Below are 23890 nucleotides of genomic sequence, written 5' to 3'. Positions count from 1 at the left end.
ATGCCACAGAAATAAATCTGATCTGCAGAGATGTTTTCCATGACTGCGATTACTAGTTAACGTAAACACCCTGCTGTGTTTAAGCGAACATTTTTTGCTATTAATGGAAGACGATATCTGTCTCACGTCGGCTTCGAGTCTGTTTTCAGTGTTTAACTGGAGTTTACGCGAGCAGTCACAAATCAGAAATGTGATGCTTGGCATTTTTCATGGAAACATGAAGGGGGGGGAATATGCACCAAAAGTGACACATCCAGTTAATTTCGTCTTTCTGTGGTGTTGCAATAAAATGTACAGAAACCTGTGTTTCCTGTGCTGTATGTGAGAGAAATCTGTGTGGGCTACGTTGCAACGTGAAGCCGCTCTGATTAATGTGTGCTACTTCACTTCTGGCAGCTACATCAGGCAAATCCTCAGAGATACTTCCTCCAACACTAATTCAGCACCTCAAAGCTCGCAGCGTGTTTTATTAGCACCTGGATGAGTATTGTTGAAGCTGTTACAAAGGCAGAAGATAAAAACAAATAAACCTGCCCTTTTCCTTGTAAGCTGTGAAAATAGTATGAGGAAATAGGAGGTTGCAAAATTGTACATATGTGTACACATATAGCTTGTAAAGTATGAGTAAAGTACGAGCAGAGAAATGTTATTACCAAAATGAAAGTGTTCATAGTTCTGCAGAAGCATGCCATCAGTGAGTGCGCAGGGTGTTTTTTGGGATTGGGGTGTTTACTTTATTTCCCAACCTAGGGGAAAAGCTTTGAATCACAACATAAATATGGGGGAAAACTTTGAGGCAAAGGAAGCAACTCGCTTTCTCTCTGATTTCTTTCGTATCATAGGCTCTATACAGTATAGCCTATTTATGTTTCTTAGTGTTGATTTTTTTTTCACTTAAATAACATTCGGAGTTTACACAAAGTCTTCAGCAACTGGAAAAAACCCATTTATCTAGCATATTCTTTGGGCAGGCTAATCAATGTGAGCCTTTCTTTGAGAGGAAGGTTCTCTGATCAAATAGTTGTGCAAACTGTTTATTCAGACGAGCTAATAATAATAATAGTTTATCTCCATATATGCTTTCTCTCTATGTGCCTAGTTTTTGTGCGTAATTTATTCTGGAGCATGCATTCATTTTTACTCTATTTTCTCTACTTGGGTATCTATTTTGGCGATGAGGCAGTTTAGCTTAATTCCAGTAAACAGCATGAAAGTGAAGGGCTGCATAGTTAGTTTAGAGCATTTGCTATTGCTCTGTGATTCTGAAAAACAGTAATATTAAAATGGCAACAGCTCTGATGTGCGTTTACCTGACACTTTACCTCTTACTGTGAAAGATTTAAGGCCTGTAATGACTTTAATTTTATTTTTTATTTCTATACATAATAGGCCTTTTGGGAGATTTTCCTCCATCCCCAAGATTTTTATGGAGCTTCAAAATATATGAGCCTTATAATGAAGTTGAAGCAGTCTATTAAGCATGTGTTTGTGTACTCGCCATGGTAGTTCAATGACCTTGAACTTGAGAAGTTTCTTTGATGGGAGGTGGAAATGTCTTCAAAAAACTGAAGTCCAGCAGCTTTCTTTTCAAGCTGCTTAGCCTTACAGAATTAAGGCTGCTAAATGTCTTATAAGCACATTTAGCCTTACAGAATTACTTGTAGGTGGCACTTATAATCTTTAATCGCATATGACTACCCTGCAGTGGGTTTTATGTGATTTTTTTGTACTTTAACTACGTTAATGCCACATTTCTCTTTTTTCCCCAAAGTCACAGGGAGCCACTGGTCATCTACTAGACTTAACTTTTCTAAGTTAAAGACTAACTTAGGAAAGAAACACAAACAAATGAAGTAAAAATACTTTCAAGGTTTTTTATGTTTTTACTTACCGCGAATAACAGATCAGCACACTCATTAAACCATTCTTTATTTTGCTTTTAAAATTTTTGGCCTGTTGATCACTCTGGCGGGCTTTTGCTACTCTGTGTATTACGGTAGAAGAATGTGCGTGTGCGCCCTGGTGTGAGCGCCGGTTATTACGGTAGCGCGGTTGACGATTGTTTGCTGCTCCGGGGTCTGTGAAAGCGCCGAGCGCTGCGATGAACCTCCACAAAGCCCGCTCTGCTCTCCCGCTGTAACCGCAGCTTACGTCTCCCTCTGAGGCAAACTTTGGATACCGCTCCGCTTCCAGCTGTAAGTTACACACACGTCCTCGTGTTTTGGGCACATTTCCCGTCTTTCCTCTTCCTTTTTAACGAACTACAGTTTTACTTTAAGATGCTTCACGCTTTGTTTTCGTCTCGGAGAGTTAATTGTTAACTGTCAGATAAAATAGAAGTCATTACGCGCTGCATGACTCGGAAAGCTTTTTTTTCCTTCCTGAAAGAGGTTTATTTTTTTATTTTTTTATTTTTTTTTAAATTTTGTTCGCACCCGTTAGTTTTTTCCCCCTGTTGTATGAGTCGTTTATTTCAACTTTCTTAAAAGCTTTAATAGTATGCTACCACAGCCGGGGGACAATGAAGTTGAAAGTGGTGAACAGTTCTGTCAAACCCCACCTCATTAAGTTTAACGCTATTCCTAGCGTAGCGTTGAAGCTATAAGGATAAAAGGCTGTGTTAGTATTTAATTTTTAGCTATACATTAGCTTCCTAACTATCTGTGGCAACGTCTGAGCTGCTGCACCCCACCCAGTACATGTTTGGGAGCAGCTAATAATTGTTTGGTTATCCGGCTTAAAAGCATTTTACTGTCGTTATTCAACACGACACAGTCTATACTGTATTTCTTTTGGCTTGGTTTTAAATAGCAGTCTTCCAAGTTTATGGATTTCGTTATACATTTATTATTATTTTTAAACAAGTTAAGGCATTGGCTTAATGACAGAGGTGGAAACTCATTTTAACTAGAGTGGTTGGGCATTGAAAGCCACAACAAACTAATATCTTCCTATACTGGCAGATTAGAATGACATCTAAATGTGTTTTCTTGAGAAATGCCTCAGAAGCAGCTGTGTTTATTATAAAGAGAAGAGAGGACACATGCATGCATGCCTCAGTGTGCTGCAGTGTTTGTAATATAAAAATGAAAGGAATTTCTGCAAGTGTACACTGTCCACATTTATGCTTTCTTTTGAAATTGTAATTAAGATGAATTAAGATGAAGCATGGCTACTGATTTGACGTGTGTTTAAAGAGCTGCCCCTCATTGTAGGAAATTAAAAATCCCTCAGTGTGTGGGAGCCTGCTTAACGCCTGCGGGTCACATTAGTAATTGGTGTGTCAAGACTTGTCCCAAGCAGAGTTCAGCAATCCCTCAGTAGATGCTGAATAAACAGTCATGCTGTGAGTGTTTAGTTGTCTGAGGGGAAAGTCTCGCTTCTTTTTCTCCTGAGAGTTGCTGATTGAAATCTAAACTAAAAGTGCGTTTTCCACTTTCTGCCTGCTGAATTTGCTGAACATGTTGAGCTGGAAGGGTAGATGGTGAAGAGTTGTGTGTGTGTGTGTGTGTGTGGGTGGGGTTTCTTTTGTTTGTTTGGTTTTTTTTTTTTTCCCCCTTCCCCTCCCTCAGTGATACCGCTACTCGGTTCATGCGTGCTTATTGACACGCCCTTGTTTGCAAGGCAACAAGCGATTGAACACCTAACTCATGATGCTGGTATGAGTCAGACAAAAAGCAGCATGATGAAAGCGCCTCAGAAGCTTTTGCAAAAAATCTAATATTTCAAAATGTCACACGAGGAGACAAATGAGGGCTTTTCCTCTCAGCTTGAAGCCTTTAAAATTGCATCACTGGATTGCTGTTCTCATGAATGGAGCTCCCCCCCCCCCCCCCCCATCCCTTTTTGCATGCATTTGAGTCGCACTGTTTTCCCCCTAATCATCTTGCACTTGGACATCTCATCCAGGCTCTCTGTGTGGGCAGTGGTTTCTTATTGGTCAAGGAAATGGGAAATGGTAAACTGCGCTTCGATCTTTATTCTTAGTGGTCATGGCGACAAAGTTCCCACCTTTGTGAAATTTAAAAAAACAAACAAAAAACCCGCAACAAAAACCTGATGTTGAGTGGGCAGCACTGGATGCCTTTTTGTGATACTGTGGCTGTATTGATGTAAACATGTTTTCCAGCTGAGGTACTTGCTCAGAATTAGCCAATCTTTTAAGCTAAGTGAGGATAATCTAACCATCAGGTATTTTTATTGTTAACATAGTAGCACTCTGAATGAAGTAGTGGCTCTAGTAAAGAGGTCAGATGTGGCTCGATGTTGACCTTTTGGGCAATTTGCCTTTCCTGTGAACGCTTCTGCCTGCAGGATACCGTCACCTTAGCTAACCCTCAAAGACTGTTTTGGCTTTTGTTGCAAGCCCTTCTCACTAATGGCTCTCATGCAGAACAATATCACGGTTCACTGTGTCACACAGAAGTAGCACACACTGTCATGCAACTGTGCTTATTATCTGTCTGACCAATGAAATCCTGAGAGGGGTGCCTGCAGTGCAGAACTGCAGGTTTTGATTGTGTCCCTGTGCACTCCACCAGGCTGGATAGGGAGTTGGGCTGGTCTCAGTGGAGTTGGGCTGCGAGGCCAACATCATCCTGTGAGAGTTAAGCAGAAGCATATGTAGATATGTTTATGTGTCTGTGTAGTCTTATATCAGAGCGCACTGAGACAAGCAGCAGCACAGAGTACAGCTCTGGGCAGTCCCACAGGCACATAAACATTCTTGTTTTACTGTCTGATGGGTAAGAAAAGCACATGGTAACATTTTTTTGTATTAACCTCTCAGTGATTTTAAAAATATTTCAGTTCACAACACTGTGCACCAGCATGGACCCAAACTAGCTATTCCATTTTTAACACAGAGAACATTTGTTTCTATTGCATTATCCTTTAAAAATGAAAATGTAGCACACGTTGTTGCTGTAGGGGAAAAATCAGAGTTTTGCCTTAAGCCTTGTTTTTAAGTGTTATGTAAATGGTTAGAGTAAGAATTTTGTTCAAACCACATCCCTGAATAAAGGCATCTTCTACTGTGCTCCTTTCATAATCGTCTCTTTAGATGTAGGCTATCCTCAAAATAGCAACAAATATGATTTACTTGAGCGAAACTGTGGTAAGCTATATTTAGTTTAATCTTTTTCTACTGACTTCTGGTCTGTCTCCAGGGCTTACTGTGCACCAGCAATATTGTCATGCCAGTGAAGATGGCTTTCTTCCTGGTGTCTTTGCTTTTAATTTCCTTCTGTCTGCTGTGACTCTGGGTTAGCAGACTCAGCAGATGAGTCCCTGTTTATTCCTAGTGGACAAGATTAGAGAAGCTAAGACTCCATGTTGCTTTTTAGATTTTGTCGTTTTATGGAGGTTGTAGACTTATTGATCTAGGAAATGCAGAAAAGTGGTTCTGTGGTTGAATGTTGGCAAAAGACTGGACAATTTTAGTGAATATTTGGCAAGGCCTTTCATTTTGAGAATTCCACACAGACTCTACAAAATCTCATCCTGGGTCCATTTCCTTGATGAGCACTGTAATTCCTTCTGCAATATTACTGTAATCTTTTGTCAGACTCACTTGCATCCTTATGCTCAAGGTGTGACCACAGCTAATAGTATTTATAATCAGGAAGTAGAGTAAAGCCTCTTACACACAGGCTACGTTTTTTTTTTTCTTTTTTGGTTTGTTTGTTTGTTTTTTTGTTTTTTCTGAAACAGCGATGCCATTCATTATCAGTTTAATTGTCCACAACTCTTGTCTCATTTTTGCTGCTAACCTGCTCTCCTCTGCCCTTTGTTATGCCTACGGAGTGGCTTACTGGACAGTTTGATTCAAACACCTCCAGTTATCCTTAAGGCGTTTTAAGAGAGGATCTCATCTATCTATTATCTTGGACTGCAGCTGGTGATGGTAGTCCTTGTTCTGCTCGGAGCTCCACAGGGAGCTAGGAGGCCACTCTAATCAGAACTGGCAGCAGGTGGAGAGCTGGTTCGTGTGCTGCTATGCCAAGCTTAGCAAGACTGCTGAGCAGAACAAAGACTGCCATCGGCAACTGCAGTCAGAGACGGTGAAGATTGAATTCATCAGCAAGATTAGAGGCTTACAGAAGAGACCCTTGATTATATTGCTCTGTTTTTGTTTTTTTGTTTTTTTAAAAGCTTTAAGCCTGTTTGATTACAGCAAAAATCATAATCACAACTATTTTGGTCAGTCATCTTGATTATTCATAAACTTAAAAGTTTTGCACTATATATGGGTAGGGATGGGTATCGTTTAGGTTTTATCCGATACCGGTACTTTTGAAACGGTGCCGGTGCTCAAACGGTGCTCAAACCGGTGCTTAAAGAATGGAGAACACAAAATTGGTCCAAAAACCTCTCATGTTCAGCTGTTTATTTTTTTGTAAAAAGATAACAATGTTAGCCTTTTCTGCAGCTATAGGGCATATATGGTATCACTCTTGGCTGGAAGCACTGCTTAAACAATGGAAAAAACACAAACTTTGTCCAAAAACCTCTCATGTTTAACTGTTTTCCACTCTTTCTTTGGTCATTTTAGCCTTTTTGTTTTGGCCAGGGTGAAGGGAGTATCTGCCATCAAACAAGAAGACAGCCACATGTAACTATGATGACGTTTGCTAGTTCACCTTACATGCATTAATTTATTAACGTGGTTAGCCTACTCAACGTAAATTACACACGAACAACATTAAGCTACTCACGCAGAGAAGAACGGCTGCTGCTGCCATCATCATCCGTCATCATTTCTGCTACACTGGCAGGGCTAGGGGCCAGGACTCTCCTTTTCGGGTTTTTGGGGATGTTGCAAACTCCGGGTCTGATAACAGGCACCACACCCGCAGTAGATGTGCTCGGTGTGATGTCTCGCAGCAAGCTATCAAATACGGCACATTTCTCGGCTTTTAAAAAAAAAAACGCTATGCGTCGCCAGGTGTTTCATCAGATTTGAGGTGTTACCTCCTTTGACAGTATCACAGTATCAGCTTAAAGCACTTGTTGCAGGCTGTTGAGTTTGCATCTTTTGCTGTGAAGTACAGTCAGACTTTTGACCACTTTGCCCTGGGCGTTTTTAATCTGTAGCTCTGCTCTAAAAGAACGTACGTACCTGGACCCGCCTACTATCCTTGGAAATGTAAAATGATTGGCTAGAATCTAAAGTGTATCACAGCTCAGGAAAAAAAAGCACCGAAAAAAAGCACCGAAATGTGCGCTGCTTTTCGGTCTGGTTACTACCGTTTATGTCAGAACCAGTGCCATGATGGCACCGGATACCGGTACCCATCCCTATATATGGGGGATTTCCTTATACTTTAAATATAATTCGTATGTGAAAAACCCCCCAGAAAAAACAAAACACATGTGGGCTCCAGGGGACACAGGGTTATCTGACTGGGACTTCTGACTCTAAAGCCCCTTCACCCCAACCAGTGGTGCCTGTCGGTCCACAGCCTCCACTGTGGGAATCCCTAGGGTACAAATGTGGTTATAAAGGGCCCCCTGCAGCAGCAGACTGGCTTGCATAGCAGCGCAGGGGTGAGCGGAAACCTTGTGAGTTTTACTTCCTTTAGAAATAGCTTGTTGACTGAGATTTCTCTTTTAGTCATCTTGGTTGAATCTGTGATAAACAGTGAGCAAGTGTACACGTGCAAGCATGCACAGCTGTAACAGAACAGTATGCACCCATGGGTGTGCATATGCTCATAGAATAAATAACCAATAGAATCTAAATCTGTGTTAAGCACTACAGCTGGTTTGTTTCACTCCTGTACAATAGCACAGGAGTGAAAGAAGTCAGCAGTGAAATGAAACAGAAATGAGTATGTCTGGTAAAAGACCTGCTGCCTTTCACAATAAGAAATAATTCATGCTGTGCTGGTTAGCTGCTCACAGAGCTATGCTGTGGAGTTGGGTTAATTGAGTCTGTGCGTATTTGTGCTCACAGTGGAACATTGTGATTGTTTTGGCTGCTCGTATGTGCTCCTGCATTGAGACATTCCCCCCCATGGTTTCACCTTTGCCATTTAAACAAAGTCTCCATTCATTTATCCTCAGGAGCACACAGACATTACGTCTGACGTTTTCAACACCCTCGTACAGTGGGGCAAAAAAGTATTTAGTCAGCCACCGATTGTGCAAGTTCCCCCACCTAAAATGATGACAGAGGTCAGTAATTTGCACCAGAGGTACACTTCAACTGTGAGAGACAGAATGTGAAAAAAAAATCCATGAATCCACATGGTAGGATTTGTAAAGAATTTATTCGTAAATTAGGGTGGAAAATAAGTATTTGGCCAATAACAAAAATACAACTCAATACTTTGTAACATAACCTTTGTTGGCAATAACAGAGGTCAAACGTTTACTATAGGTCTTTACCAGGTTTGCACACACAGTAGCTGGTATTTTGGCCCATTCCTCCATGCAGATCTTCTCGAGAGCAGTGATGTTTTGGGGCTGTCGCCGAGCAACACGGACTTTCAACTCCCGCCACAGATTTTCTATGGGGTTGAGGTCTGGAGACTGGCTAGGCCACTCCAGGACTTTCAAATGCTTCTTATGGAGCCACTCCTTTGTTGCCCGGGCGGTGTGTTTTGGATCATTGTCATGTTGGAAGACCCAGCCTCGTTTCATCTTCAAAGTTCTCACTGATGGAAGGAGGTTTTGGCTCAAAATCTCACGATACATGGCCCCATTCATTCTGTCCTTAACACGGATCAGTCGTCCTGACCCCTTGGCAGAAAAACAGCCCCATAGCATGATGTTTCCACCCCCATGCTTCACAGTAGGTATGATGTTCTTGGGATGCAACTCAGTATTCTTCTTCCTCCAAACACGACGAGTTGAGTTTATACCAAAAAGTTCTACTAGAGCTGGGCGATATGAGATTTTTTCATATCACGATATGTTTTTTTCATTTCAGGCGATAACGATATCTATCACGATATAAGCCAAATAACTATATTTGTAAGATTTAAATGTGCCGTTGCTCACAAGTAAAATGTGAAATAATCAGCAGCTTGTTTTTATTTAAATATTTATTTCCCATAATAAGTTCAACAGGGTAGATGTACTTAAGGAACATGAGACTTTTTCAGATAAATAAAGGCAAATATTGCAAACTACACAAAAGGCAGCCGCTAAAGCGTTTAAGTTTCAAAATAGAACAAACAAAACAGACTAAATTGTCAATTCCACTTAGAAACAAAATATTAATTCTAAAAATAAATCTTAGTTTGTTTTACAGAAGAACAGACAAAACTGACTAACTTTTGTCAATATCAAATAAACTGAGAACTAAAAGGAAATTCTCAATCTCTCCTTGTTGTATAGCTGAGCTTTTCAAACAGTTTTAACAGTTACTTTAGTCTGACAAAAGCCGAATGACGAATTAGCGCTTCCAGTCAGAGACACGTACACGGGTATTTTTGAAAACGGAGATTTTCCGTTTTTCCGTTTTCGTTTTAAAAAATAATCCCGTCCACACATAAAGGCAGAAATGAAGGAAAACGCTGCTATGAACATGCCAAAGCAGCAGGTGGCGCTAGATTCCTAACCGTGCCGAAATGTCGGCCAATCAGAAGTCTAGAAGCCTCGGTGGGAAAAAGTAAACAAAGCTGGGGCATAGAAGCAGAACCGAGTCGTATGTGTGGACGGACAGTAACTGTGTGTATATGTAAGCATTTAAACACTGCAGAGAGTAGAATTAACAGTAACAGTATTGTAGAAATTCATTTCACCGAAACAATAACGTGGCGCAGTGTGACGCATGCACCAGTTCATTGTATTTCCAGACTTGCTTTCGGCACAATTTACAGTGCATGCTACTCTGTTTTTTGTCAGACTTGAAATAGCCGAAAAACCTTCACACTACGGAACTTCTATGGCTCTTCCGTTCGACAATCTCTCCGGCATTGGAACCATCATCTGTTTTCTCTTCGGTCACGCTCGGTTGATTTTTCTAGTCGGCACACTCATTTCCTCCATTACCCGCTGGCTGCTTCCCAAACAAACACATGTGCGGCTTGGCACTTGTGCTGTACGTAACAAGTCACGCGACGTGACGCTGCGGCTGTGATTGGTTCGGCTCTGCGCTACTTAGTTTGGATTGGCTGACCTTTTTTTTTTTTTTTTTTTTTTTTTTGAGGACAAGAGCGGCGAGGTCTATCGCGATAGCTTAATTTCTCTATCGAGTAAAAGTTATATCGCGATACGTATCGTTATCGTTCTATCGCCCAGCTCTAAGTTCTACTTTGGTTTCATCTGACCACATGACATTCTCCCAATCCTCTGCTGTATCATCCATGTGCTCTCTGGCAAACTTCAGACGGGCCTGGACATGCACTGGCTTCAGCAGCGGAACACGTCTGGCACTGCGGGATTTGATTCCCTGCCGTTGTAGTGTGTTACTGATGGTGACCTTTGTTACTTTGGTCCCAGCTCTCTGCAGGTCATTCACCAGGTCCCCCCGTGTGGTTCTGGGATCTTTGCTCACCGTTCTCATGATCATTTTGACCCCACGGGATGAGATCTTGCGTGGAGCCCCAGATCGAGGGAGATTATCAGTGGTCTTGTATGTCTTCCATTTTCTGATGATTGCTCCCACAGTTGATTTTTTCACACCAAGCTGCTTGCCTATTGTAGATTCACTCTTCCCAGTCTGGTGCAGGTCTACAATACTTTTCCTGGTGTCCTTCGAAAGCTCTTTGGTCTTGGCCATGGCGGAGTTTGGAATCTGACTGTTTGAGGCTGTGGACAGGTGTCTTTTATACAGATGATGAGTTCAAACAGGTGCCATTCATACAGGTAACGAGTGGGGGACAGAAAAGCTTCTTACAGAAGACGTTACAGGTCTGTGAGAGCCAGAGATTTTCCTTGTTTGAGGTGACCAAATACTTATTTTCCACCCTAATTTACGAATAAATTCTTTACAAATCCTACCATGTGGATTCATGGTTTTTTCTTTTTTTACATTCTGTCTCTCACAGTTGAAGTGTACCTCTGGTGCAAATTACTGACCTCTGTCATCATTTTAGGTGGGGGAACTTGCACAATCGGTGGCTGACTAAATACTTTTTTGCCCCACTGTATGGCTGGTTAGCTGACTTCCTGGCACCCTTTTACTGCTAGGATTCAAACCTACAGTGTGATGAAAGAAAAGAAAGGATCTCCTCTGCTAAATGTTGAGAATTAAGGCAGCAGCTTCATCTCCCTGTAGGATCAGTGTCACATCCATGCCACCCCTGTGGAGGTTCAGTAATCCCTATGGTATGGTTTGGTTTCTTTATTCACTCACAGATTCCTCATCATAAGTTCACCACTGAACATTTGGATTCTGCTAAACTCACAACTGTTACTCTTTTACTTCATTATGCATTACTTTCACGTTCCAGGTTCATCTAAAGGTCTTTTCACTGAAACAGGTCTTCTACCAAAGTCACTAGATTTCTATTCCAATAGCAAACTTGGATGATTAATTTAAGTATTGTTGAGCAACATTTAAGATAAAGTTTTCATTAATCAATTGCTTCTTTTCTTGTTTACTTGATTTTTCTGGACAGTAGCCAAAGAGTAAAACATGTCTTTATACCTTTTTTCAAAGTTGTTATGTTTATATTGTTTCAAATAATTGTTACAAATAATTAAGCAGTTGTTAATTAAAAGGGACAAAGTAAGCCTAAAAGGCTGGAATTATTGCTTATAAAAATGTTTATCATCCAGTTTTCCTAAGCTGCCTATTACTTTTAGGCAAACACATCTGGTAGCGACTGTGTTTGTCAGCAGAAAAGATGTCCCTGGTCCAAGTTGGCCAACCTTTGTTCAGCAGTGAGTGACTTTTCCTGCTGTGATGGTTTAGATAAGGATGGGAGTCTCATTTCCTATGACGCGATTCACAAACTTTGAGTTTGCAAGTTGGTGTAATCACACAGACTCTTTCAAACGCAAATTGTGTGTTTATATAACTGTCCAGGCTACAGCCAGTGCTCTCTTGACCAGTCTAAATACATTTATTAGTTACTTGATTATTAATTCTGCCTTAAACTTTAAATGTGTAATGAGCTAGCATATCATATTTAGATTATTGTTATTTTTATTAATTAGATCAGAGCACAAGCATAAAGACAAGTATCAAGTGAGCATTGACCACTTTGTTTTTCGACTGCATAATGCACATGCAGCTCATATCACAGTGGTCACAGCAGGTCACTATTTAAATTGGTTAAAGACGAAGGCTCATTTTCTTCTTCTTTAGCCATTTGTGCCTGTGGAAGTAGGCGCCATCAGCAAGAGGCCTTTGTGCCTTTGCCTCTAGCTGGCTCCAAGGAAGATCTATTTTCTTGGTGTCTGCTAAATAATAATAATAAGAATAAGAATAATGTAAATGTGTTAGTCCCTGTAGTGGACTAACATACCCCATGTGCTACTCTGCATTTAACCTATTCGCCCAGTGAAGCAGTGGGCAGCCACCAATGCAGCACCCGGGGAGCAGTGTGTAGGGTCGGTACCTTGCTCAGGGGTACTGCAGGGTAGCCGTACAGTGGAGTCAAATCCCCGACCTTCCGATCATGGGGCAACCACTCTACCTACTGAGCTATCCCTGCCAAAGGTGTCTTTACCACGTGCTTCTTGGATGGCTGGCCCTGCTCATGGCTTGGGGGTGTTCTATGTCAGGGCATGCATGGCTAGTTTTAGTACCATGTTCCCAATTCATCCTTACCACCTTGTTCCAGTTTCTTTTTCTACTGACACTTGTTGTGTCTCGCTCCTCAGATCGACATTGCTCATTTGGTCTGGCTAGTGGCTCTATTAAGAATTCTTCTCAGATGACTGCTGATAAAATGTCAAGCTGAGGGTAGTCTTTGTCATCCTGCATATTAAAGCTCAGGCTTGTCACCCTGCTTATTGATGTCATTCCCCTATTTTGTCTAAAATAGGCAAATAACTCCATTCTGTTAGGGTCTGAGTGTGACAGTTCAGACAATGACTGTGCTGTGATTTTTGGCTGTATTTACTTGTAAATTGCTTGTGATTGCTCAGAGAGAAAGTTAGACCTCTCATTTCTTTTCCCTCTGAATCCTCACCCAAGAAGCACAGTAGAGAAAGAAGGAGAGCAAGGCACCGTTGCAAAGCAGTAGGACAACCACAGTTTTTGGGTTTTTTTCACTTGTTCTCAGATATTTTTGAGTTCATGTTGATTTCGTTTAAATATCATCGATCGTTTTGATAGCAGCCATTAAAACCCTGATGTGTGCACGAAGTTGCATAAAATCACCCAATTTAAAGTGCTTACTTTGAATAGCACTTCATAAGTTTGTTTAGAGATGAAATCACCAGGAATAATTCTTCTGTATGTTAAAGTAAAAAGTAGAAACACAGTTGAAAATGAGAATCCAAATTGAGTGAGATATGTCTCCAATTTGTGTGATTAAGCTCTACAGGATGGTTATTGGTTGATTACATTACAAATTATGCAATCAGTGCAGCGTGACATGATGTGACGGGGAAGAGTTGGTTTTTTTTTTTTTTTTTGGTGATTGTATGGGCCATCAGATATTATTTTTGTATTACCAAAATGTACATTCATCATTTTGAATTTCTTTCACTATTTGACCTGCTGTGATTAAATCTAAAGGGTATCATAAACATTTCTTAATCATGTTGTCCAGCTATAATGGTGTTATACTTCTGTCTGCACTATACCTGATGTGGTTTGCTGACATTGGTGAGGCAAAATGACAAGACTCTTCTTTCTATTGAAAGGTTTAATTTTCTTCTAAATGGTTTAAGGCAGTGCAGTCACAACTAGACTTTTGCCAGGGGAATAATTGACGTAAGGACTAGGAGATAAATGCAACCTTCTTCATGATTAGATGTCTACCTCATTGTGCTTGGACATCAACCATCTTATGCAAGCATTGATTTGCCACTGGCTAAGGTTGATTCCCTCATTTGTTTCTGCGTAAACTCAGCTGAGCCCACATGGTCTTTGTGGTGTTCAGTAAAAACCTGATTAGCGAGTTGCTCAGATGTGCTTACATTTATTAGGAAGTGGTTTTGGTGTATACAAAGATTGCAATGTAGAGATAGGAATGGGGACAAAAAAACTCTGGAAAAACTGTATAAATGGCTTACTATACAGAAATTGGATCAGAAGTTTTATGTGTAGGAATTTACTGACAGAGAAGAAAGTTAAAATGTAATGTTTTAGGCCTAATGGAATAAAGACTGAAATATTAGGATTGTTGCTAGGTAGCCTACTAATGTTACTACGAGTTACAACGTTGCATTACATTAGCTTAAGCATTTATAATACATTAGCATTATATAAATTCTTATGGAGCGTAATTGATATTACACTGACAAGTAAGGAATAATAACAGAAAGTACTTTTATGTTCTACTTACTGCCTTCTTTATCAGTGAGTCAGGGTGGCAGTTGCACTACTTGCTATCTCTGTGTGTAGTATTTCCTCTTGTTGTGGTTGTCCATCTTCAGCATGTAAAGAAACAAAAGTCATAGGCTTACAGTGCCCCTCTCAGTTCTGGAAGAAGGAAAAAAACAAGTACAGTCACTTTTTTCTTTAATATAATTTTTGTATAGAAAAGTATCGTAAGCATCTCTTCTAGTGACATACCTACTCTGCAGTGAAATGTTCATCTTGGACTTGGAGCTTATAAATGTTAAACAACAGTTGCTTTTACTGAAATCCCTTTTGATTTGTATTGCTTGCTAGTCACTATACATTGTTTACTTCTCTGGGAAAGTGTACCTTAAGCTACAGTGTAGGCTATGGCAAAGGGTATAGAGCCACTTGTTGCTTCCACATGTGCTAAACATTTGGCTGCATGGTCTTGCCATTAAGTGCCAACATCATATACCTGAGCATAGACAGTGACAGCATTGTTCATTGCCCATTGGTTTTACTGTTTATATTCCCCCCAACCTGAAAGTAAAAATCAATTTAATTAGCTGTTGGTCTACACAGATTTCTGCTACTGGTGAAGTTTATTGAACACGATTTAAGTAAGTGGCTTTGATTTTTCTGGCACTTTAATAAAGCTTAAAAGCATCTGGGATAAAAGGGTGATATCCACACATCAAAGGCCTCACACACACTGAGTTTGGGGACATTCTGACGACTTAGAGCAAAGCTTCAGTCAGATGAAACCAGTAGCCTTTGAGAAAAAAGTTAATTCCTGTTAGTGCCATTTGTTAAATTGGCAGCATATAGTCATTTTGACTGTAGGCTGCTTTAGATTTCTCAAAATTATAATCTCTGATCTGTCATCTCATAATTATGGCGATCGTGGCTCAAGAGTTGGGAGTTCGCCTTGTAATCGGAAGGTTGCCGGTTCGAGCCCCGGCTTGGACAGTCTCGGTCGTTGTGTCCTTGGGCAAGACACTTCACCTGTTGCCTACTGGTGGTGGTCAGAGGGCCCGGTGGCGCCAGTGTCCGGCAGCCTCGCCTCTGTCAGTGCGCCCCAGGGTGGCTGTGGCTACAATGTAGCTGCCATCACCAGTGTGTGAATGGGTGGATGACTGGATATGTAAAGCGCTTTGGGGTCCTTAGTGACTAGTAAAGCGCTATATAAATACAGGCCATTTACCATTTATGTCCAATTTATTGCTGTCTGCTAACAAAGTTTATTTATATAGTTGTCTGTGTAATTAAGAAGTTAGAGTAATGTTCGCCTTATCACTGCATTTGTAAAGACTGATTTGTACTTTCTGCATAGAATTGAGAGGAAAGTTGAAGGCCATTTGTAAAATGCATTGTTCGAAGTATTGATTTTCTGCCACAGAGAACCTTTATCATTTGCACTGAGTCTGCTGTGTGGGAGCAAGATCGACAAACCAGTCGCAGAGTCTGAATATTAACAAGAATGGTGTGTGAGTCTGTTGGCATGGACCGCTAATGTGTATTGCTCTATCATTGGAAGATGGCTTTCTTACTGACAGGGGAAATTGATTCAAGTATTTCTGACAATGAGTCAGAGCTTGGTTATGTAGAACCATTCATAATTTGATGAAATGTTTAAATTATTATTATTGTTGTTGTTATTAATGCGGTGAGGTGTGGTTGGTGGCTCAGCTGCAAGGGAGGGGAAGAGCAGCAGTCGAGGGAGGCTGGTCATCACAGCTGGAAAGCCTTACTAATTGTGCCTTCCCTGTTTTAGTAGCCGCCAGGGCTGAAGAGGAGCTGTGGGCAGGAACAGTGAGACAAAAGTAGCTGAAAACCTGCTTGTGAAAGCACAAGAGTACTGAAAAGCACACTGTAAGTAAAGAAACATCCATGTAATAGTGAAATTTGGGTTCGGAAAAATTTTCATTATCAGCGTAAAAACAGACATTTCACAAGTATTATTTCTGTCAGATTTATCAAGCAGGTTTAGTAAAAAGTAATTTATTCATATAGCCCATACAAAAAGAACAGTAGTATACATTAGCCATGCTTGTGGGACAAGCAGTTTTCAGCAGTGCAGAATTTAGGCAAACATATACAAAATTATCACATAATGAATGGAATTTAGTCTATTTACTTCATCCAAATTGTGCTCAGGGTCATGTGTTGCTTCATGGGCACTTTTCTCCCCGTTTTCAGAAGAATCACTCCTCGTCTTAGAATAATGGTCAGATTTGAGTGAAAGTTGGACACAGTGATTACCTCAGGGGATTCATCCAAATTGTGTTAATCCAAGGTCGTGTTTGTTAATTAATGGGAAGTAACTTGTGACGTGATGGATCTTTAGGTGGATGAACCACTGCATCAATGACATTCTGGTTGTTTATGTCGGTGTATTTTAATAATCAGGGTGTAGGCCTCTTTCTGTGCTCATTAAACCCTGTTTTAATGAGCATCGTTACGGTCACTGGCCCTACTGTAGATTAAACAGCAGTGTATTTAAAATTAACCTTTAAGATTTTTATCAGCAACATTAATCTTTATGAAACTGCCATGGATCACTTCTCTGCAGGACGTACTTTACTTTCGACATTTTAGGTTTGCTAATAATACACAGTGGTTTATAGTGTTTATAGTGTGAAACGGTTAATTTTGATGATCACTGTAGAAGCAATAATCATAGCAGTTCTTCAGACTAAAGAAAGCTGCAGAAGATTGTCAGCATACATAAAAGAATAAGACAAGCAGCTCAAAATAATGAAATGGTTTGTTACAGCCGTGACCATTGTTGTCCACATGCGCTTAACTTGATTTAGTTAAGCACATGTGGGCATGCTGTACAGTCCCTCATCTGTGACAATAGTGCCAGTCACTCTGCTTTCTGGTTGCACTCGCTGAGATTGGCAAGGATCCCAGTCCATTCCATCAATTAGTGGACCTACCTGGTTGATGTGCCCTTTAAGCCCAGTATATGACGTTAGAACCAGGATTAACAAAAGATGTGAACGTGAGAAAGGTAGCAGTGTGTGACGCTGCTCTCCCATATGGAACAAAATGGTAGTCAGCTTTTCAGTTTCAGGGTTGTTTCTCTGTGTTCTGAACTCTTATGTCTCTAAAGACATTTTTAAATACTGTGTGATTTTATTTATGTATTTGTATTTTTTCATTTTTTATTTTTTTTTTGTGAGCCAGCCAAAGTAATGCTTTCTTGCTTGAATAGTTTGGATAACACCTAAGATGTGCACTGAGTCTGCTAAGATTTAAATGTGCTGTATAACTGCAGACCATTTCACTTGTTTTGTTTGACATTTTCTTCATTGCTTGTTTAGTGTGAGCCCCAGAACATGGTGATTGTCATGCTGCCAGGTAATAATGGTAACGTCAACATCATCTTGTGCTTCAAAAGACTGCTTCCCAGTTTATGGCACAACAAGGAAGTTGTGCTTGGTTTCACTCACCTATACATACTCGAATGTGTTGCAGGGTAGTACTTAGAGATGGAACAAAATATTGATATGGCAATACATTCTGACTTCCTCTTTCAGTATGGCTGTACACTGAATAGATATTTTGCAGCCACTTGTCTTAGAGCTGCTGCTTTATGGCGCCCTGCATCACTCATGCATGTCAGTTAAGTGAAGCTAAACTAAATGAAAGGTATCCACCTTGTTGTTGTGAAGAGGAAACTCTTATCAAACTATTATCAAAATGGAATAATAATGATGCACGAATGTAATGCATATAAAATGCAGTGCTTGTTGGCTTTTCTAGGCCTATTTTTCCTTAGTCACTTTACAGATATCGTGAGGTATCACTGATAATTGCCTTGCAGTGTATTAAGTGTGATAGAATCACTATCATCATAACAAAATTATCATGGGAACCTTAATAGCTTGGTAAATCCTGATTTACCTTTATAGCCGATAAAAGTGGACACATTTCTGTGGAAACCAGCTTATGTGTGTTTACAGTCATTACTAGAACTACTGCTTTCGCTCAGGATGCTAAATGAGACCACAGAGAACATAAATGCACACCTTTGATGTACTAAAATACATATTAATAGATGTTGAAATAACACCAACGTGTTGGGTACTTAAAGAATTTCTATTTTTATCTTTATTGAGCCATTAATTCCACGTGGACATGGTTTTAGTGACGCAAGTTGAAACCTCAAATGAGTACACTTCGTCATCCAGCAGTGCTGCTTAGCAACCAGGTAACGCTTCAGAAAGCAAGACGTGCTGAGAAAGCAAGGATCAAGTCGAAGTCTTGAAATACTGTGCCAGCTGAGGGATCTGTCCTCAGAACAATTGATTAACTGAAATACTTTAAAACTAAAACTTTGACATACCGTTTATTTATCAGTGGTCAGTACAAAAGGGAATAGTAAGGTTTTAAATTTTTTGATGTTTTAATCGGCTTAAACTCTTCGTCTATAGAAATCAACCTCTTAGTTTACTCCGCGTCTGATTGGTGAGTATTTGCTCGTTGTTTGTTGAACTTGAGGATGACTGAGAAAAGGAGAATGCCAAAATGTGATAGAGATTTTTGTACGTTGTGCTTTAAACCTTGAATATTAATTTTGTTAATATTTAATAGCCAGTGTGGCACATTTACATACCAAATGAAAATTCTACCCACATTTGGCATTTACCAGGTGTTGATTTTGGACCTTGTTCTCATCTGGACAAAGTAAATGTTCTCAACCCTGTGTTTTTCCTGTGAGGGCGGTAACATCTGCTTCACTTCTAGAAACTGCAGATTATCATACTCCATTTTTAGCTTCTCTGCACAAAAGCAAGATCAAAGAAACACAGAAAATGTCAACAGGAAAGTTGGACTAGCAGGACTTTATTTAAGATTAAATTGTTAGACAGCCTGTGTGGGTCTTCCTTAGGTTTCCTAAATATGCTGTGCAAGTATAATATTGGAGTATCAATGTAGATCATACATTGCTCCACATCAAACTACTAAAATATCTGCTGTGTCCCCTGGACCTGTGTGGTTTGTTTTCTTTAGTTTGTTTCTCTCAGTGGTGGAGAATAAAATGAAAGAACTTCCAGTTTACTTACTGCTTATGTTTCACTGGTAACACAAAGTTTTAATAAAGGAGTTCAATAAAGTATCCCAGGATCTTTTTCTCAAGTGATGGAGATGGAGCTAGAGATTGGCCATCTGATTGGTGCTTCCTTTAACTCTGTGGAGACGAGAGAACGGAGCTAGAAGGCGATGTTTCTGCTTAACCAGCCAACCTACTCTCCACCACTTACCACTCGGAGGTCATGAACTCTGAGTAGTGGCTAAAAGAAGGGGCTGCAATATTCAGTTGTGCCATAGGGACACCAATGTAGGACACGGCATTGAAAGCAGCCAGCTGAGCTGGTTCAGGTATTTGACCCTTTGGCAGTTTCCTGCCACACCCAGCTCACAGGAGACCCAGTGGATGACCCAGAACTCACTGTAGAGATTAGATATCTTGTCTGGCCTGGGAGTGTTTTAAAATCCTCCAGGAGGAACTATAACGTGTTGTTTGGGGGGGGGGGAGAGAGTCTTTAATACCCTATTTAGCCTGCTCCCTCCCCAAGCTGAATGACTTCCGACCGGTGGCACTGACGTCACATCTTATGAAGACTCTAGAGCGGCTCTTCCTCAACCTCCTCCGACCACAGGTACAACATGCCCAGGACCCACTACAGTTTGCATACAAGGTGGGTGTCGGAGTGGAGGATGCCATCCTGTACCTCCTACACAGAGCCCACTCACACCTGGATGGGGGAAAAGGCACGGTCAGGATACTGTTTCTTGACTTTTCCAGTGCCTTTAATACCATCCGGCCCTGTATGCTTCAGGAAAAACTGAACAGGATGGAGGTGGACCCCTGCCTGGTGGCTTGGATCTCCGACTACCTCACCGACAGACCACAGTACGTCAGGCTGAAGGACATCACGTCTGACACTGTGGTCAGCAGCACAGGAGCACCACAGGGAACTGTGCTGTCCCCTCTTCTCTTCACCCTGTACACCTCTGACTTCTGCTACAACTCTGAATTATGCCATATTCAGAAGTTTGCAGATGACACGACCATCATGGGGTGTATCTGGGATGATCAGGAAGAGGAGTACAGAAGTCTGGTGAGGAACTTTGTTGCATGGAGTCACACAAACCACCTGCAACTCAACACCTCAAAGACTAAGGAACTGGTTGTGGACTTTGGGAGGTCCAGAGAAGGTCCACTGCCGGTTCAGATAGAGGGGGAGGAGGTGGTCAACAAGTACAAGTACCTCGGGCTGTGGGTGGACAATAAACTGGACTGGTCATGCAACACAGAGCACCTGTATAAAAAAGCCCAAAGCCGACTGTACTTCCTCAGGAGGCTGAGGTCTTTTAACATCTGCAGGAAGCTCCTGAGGATGTTTTACCAGTCGGTGGTTGCTGGAGTACTTTTCTATGCTGTGGTGTGCTGGGGGAGCAGCACAGCAAAGAGGGACTCATCCAGGCTGGAGAAACTGATCAGGAGGGCTAGCTCTGTGGTCAGCATGAAGCTGGACACTCTGGTGACAGTGGCAGAGAAAAGGACACTAAAAAAACTGCTGGACATTATGAACAATGCTGGGCATCCTCTGCACACGGCCATAAACAACCAGAAGAGTCTGTTCAGTGACAGGTTGCTTCTCCCCAAAACAAGAACTAACAGACTTAAAAACTCCTTTGTCCCACACGCCATCAGACTGTTTAACTCCTCTCTGGAGGGGAGAGGGAGGGGAAACAGGAGGACAAAGGAGGGGGGAACAACTAAGCTGTAGTGCCTCTTCACCTCACTGTACAATACCTTGTGCAATACTTTTTGTAAATAGTCAACAGTGCAATAGACTCAATACTTGAAATGTGCAATTCACTTGTATTTTTATTTTTTATTCCTATTTATTCTATTTATCCCCTTTGTATATTTTATTTTATATTTGTTTATATTATATGTGTGTATATGTGTGTGTGTGTGTGTGTGTGTGTATATGTATGTGTGTGTGTGTGTGTGTGTGTGTATATATATATATATATATATATATATATATATATATATATATATATATATATATATATATATATATATATATATATATATATATATATATATTTTTTTTTTTACTAGAAAAGCTGCAACCACCAAGTACCTGCAGAGGGTCAGGCATGTCCTGAGGGGTCAGCTGCATGGTAAGAACAAGATCCGGGCCATCAACACGTACGCCCTGCCCGTGATCAGGTACCCTGCTGGGGTAATAGGCTGGCCAAAGGAGGAGATAGAAGCCACTGACATAAAGACAAGAAAGCTCCTTACCATGCATGGAGGGTTTCACCCCAAGTCCAGCACCCTGAGGCTGTACGCTAAGCGGAAGGAAGGGGGCCGGGGACTGGTGAGTGTCAGCACCACAGTCCAGGATGAGACAACGAACATCCAAGAATACATTGGGAAGATGGCCCCAACTGACCGAGTGCTCAGTGAATACCTCGGGCAGCAGAAACCCAAGAAAGAGGAGGGAGACGAGGAACCATCATGGAAGGACAGGGCCCTGCACGGTATGTACCACCGGCAGATAGAGGAGGTGGCTGATATCCAGAAATCCTACCAGTGGCTGGACAAAGCTGGACTGAAAGACAGCACAGAGGCACTAATCATGGCAGCACAAGTACAAGCTCTGAGCACAAGATCCACAGAGGCTGGGGTCTATCACACCAGGCAAGACCCCAGGTGCAGGCTGTGTAAAGATGCCCCAGAGACAATCCAGCACATAACAGCAGGGTGCAAGATGCTAGCAGGCAAGGCATACATGGAACGCCATAACCAAGTGGCCGGCATAGTGTACAGAAACATCTGTGCAGAGTATAACCTGGAAGTCCCGAGGTCAAAATGGGAGATGCCCCCAAGGGTGGTGGAGAATGACCGAGCTAAGATCCTGTGGGACTTCCAGATACAGACGGACAAAATGGTGGTGGCTAACCAACCGGACATAGTGGTGGTAGACAAACAGAAGAAGACGGCCGTAGTGATCGATGTAGCGGTTCCGAATGACAGCAATATCAGGAAGAAGGAACACGAGAAGCTGGAGAAATACCAAGGGCTCAGAGAAGAGCTCGAGAGGATGTGGAGGGTGAAGGTAACGGTGGTCCCCGTGGTAATCGGAGCACTAGGTGCGGTGACTCCCAAGCTAGGCGAGTGGCTCCAGCAGATCCCGGGAACAACATCGGAGATCTCTGTCCAGAAGAGCGCAGTCCTGGGAACAGCTAAGATACTGCGCAGGACCCTCAAGCTCCCAGGCCTCTGGTAGAGGACCCGAGCTTGAAGGATAAACCGCCCGCAGGGGCGCATATATATATATATATATATATAAGGGGTGCAACGATATTCGTATCGATATTAAACCGTTCGATACAGTGCTTTCGGTTCGGTACGCATATGTATCGAACAATACAACATTTGTAATTTATTTTATCAACTTTCCTTCTGACGATGCTGTCTGTGTTGAGCGCTCAGTGAATCTGCGTTCGACTACTCCGCCTAGGCTGCACTGTCGAGCGCAGATCCACTGAGTGCTCAACACAGACAGCATAGTCAGAAGGAAGAGCGCAGGGCAAGCTAGCGAGACAGAAGTTAAGCTCTACTTGCAACAGGCAAATTGAACCTCATTCAGATCTGGCGTTTGGAATTATTTTGGTTTTCATGTGACGTATGACCCTGAAGGTAAGCGAGTCATGGACTAAAGTAAAACAGTATGTTGGATGTGCCGTGCAATGCTCAATTACATGGGTGGGAGCTAGTGTGTTAGCGCAGTTAGCTCGTTAACGTGTTGGCCGTCTAGCCCCATGCACGGGGCGATCGGCGGTAGCTCGTTAACGGAGATTTGCCGTGTTGTGGCGTTAAGGTCATTTCAACGAGATTAACCTGAAATCACTAGTGGGAACACAACGAATATGACTGCACATTTACGCCGACATCATCCTAGTGCAAAGACAAAAACAACAAGCATGCTATTAACTTTAGCCGAGTCATTTAGACAGCTGTTAGCACATGATTCTCCTTATGCTGCTGAGAATATAGCCCAGAAGAAGCGGATAGTATAGCTTTTATTTTGGAAAGAGACATTTCTCTGTAATAAACTCTCTTTTCCAAAGATGAGTGATTCCTCAATCAGATACAGGGCTTGCAATATCGCTAGCCCGACGTCCTGGGGCTAGCGATTTTTTTTCAGTCGGGCTACCAAAATCTATCTCTTCCCTGCCCGTCGGGCTATTGTAGGAAGAAAAATATATGTCAATGCTTTTGCATTCTTTCAGAAATGTAGCTGGGTAATTATGTCATTGGCATCGGTGAGCCACTGTCAATATGTGACATATTGAAATCGCGTTTGAATTTGCGCTTGTTTTTTTGCTTTCACTTTGCAATCGCGCGAACTGTGTATAGAGAGCGACAGCACTGAT

At 41.5% G+C, this 23890-nt stretch overlaps 1 protein-coding gene across 1 annotated transcript in view; it reads left to right on the top strand.

Moving 5' to 3' along the window:
- Positions 1-2037: 2037 nt before the first annotated feature.
- The window catches only part of tp53i11b (tumor protein p53 inducible protein 11b), a 47723-nt gene continuing 25870 nt past the window's right edge, over positions 2038-23890 (top strand). Inside the window, exon 1 of the mRNA XM_004567719.3 lies at positions 2038-2195. The gene's annotated coding sequence lies outside the window, so the exon portion shown is untranslated. The remainder of the gene's footprint in view (positions 2196-23890) is intronic.

The sequence above is a fragment of the Maylandia zebra genome, linkage group LG7, assembly GCF_041146795.1.
Source record: "Maylandia zebra isolate NMK-2024a linkage group LG7, Mzebra_GT3a, whole genome shotgun sequence".
Taxonomy (NCBI): Eukaryota; Metazoa; Chordata; class Actinopteri; order Cichliformes; family Cichlidae; genus Maylandia; species Maylandia zebra.
This window is presented reverse-complemented; position numbering and strand designations above follow the sequence as displayed.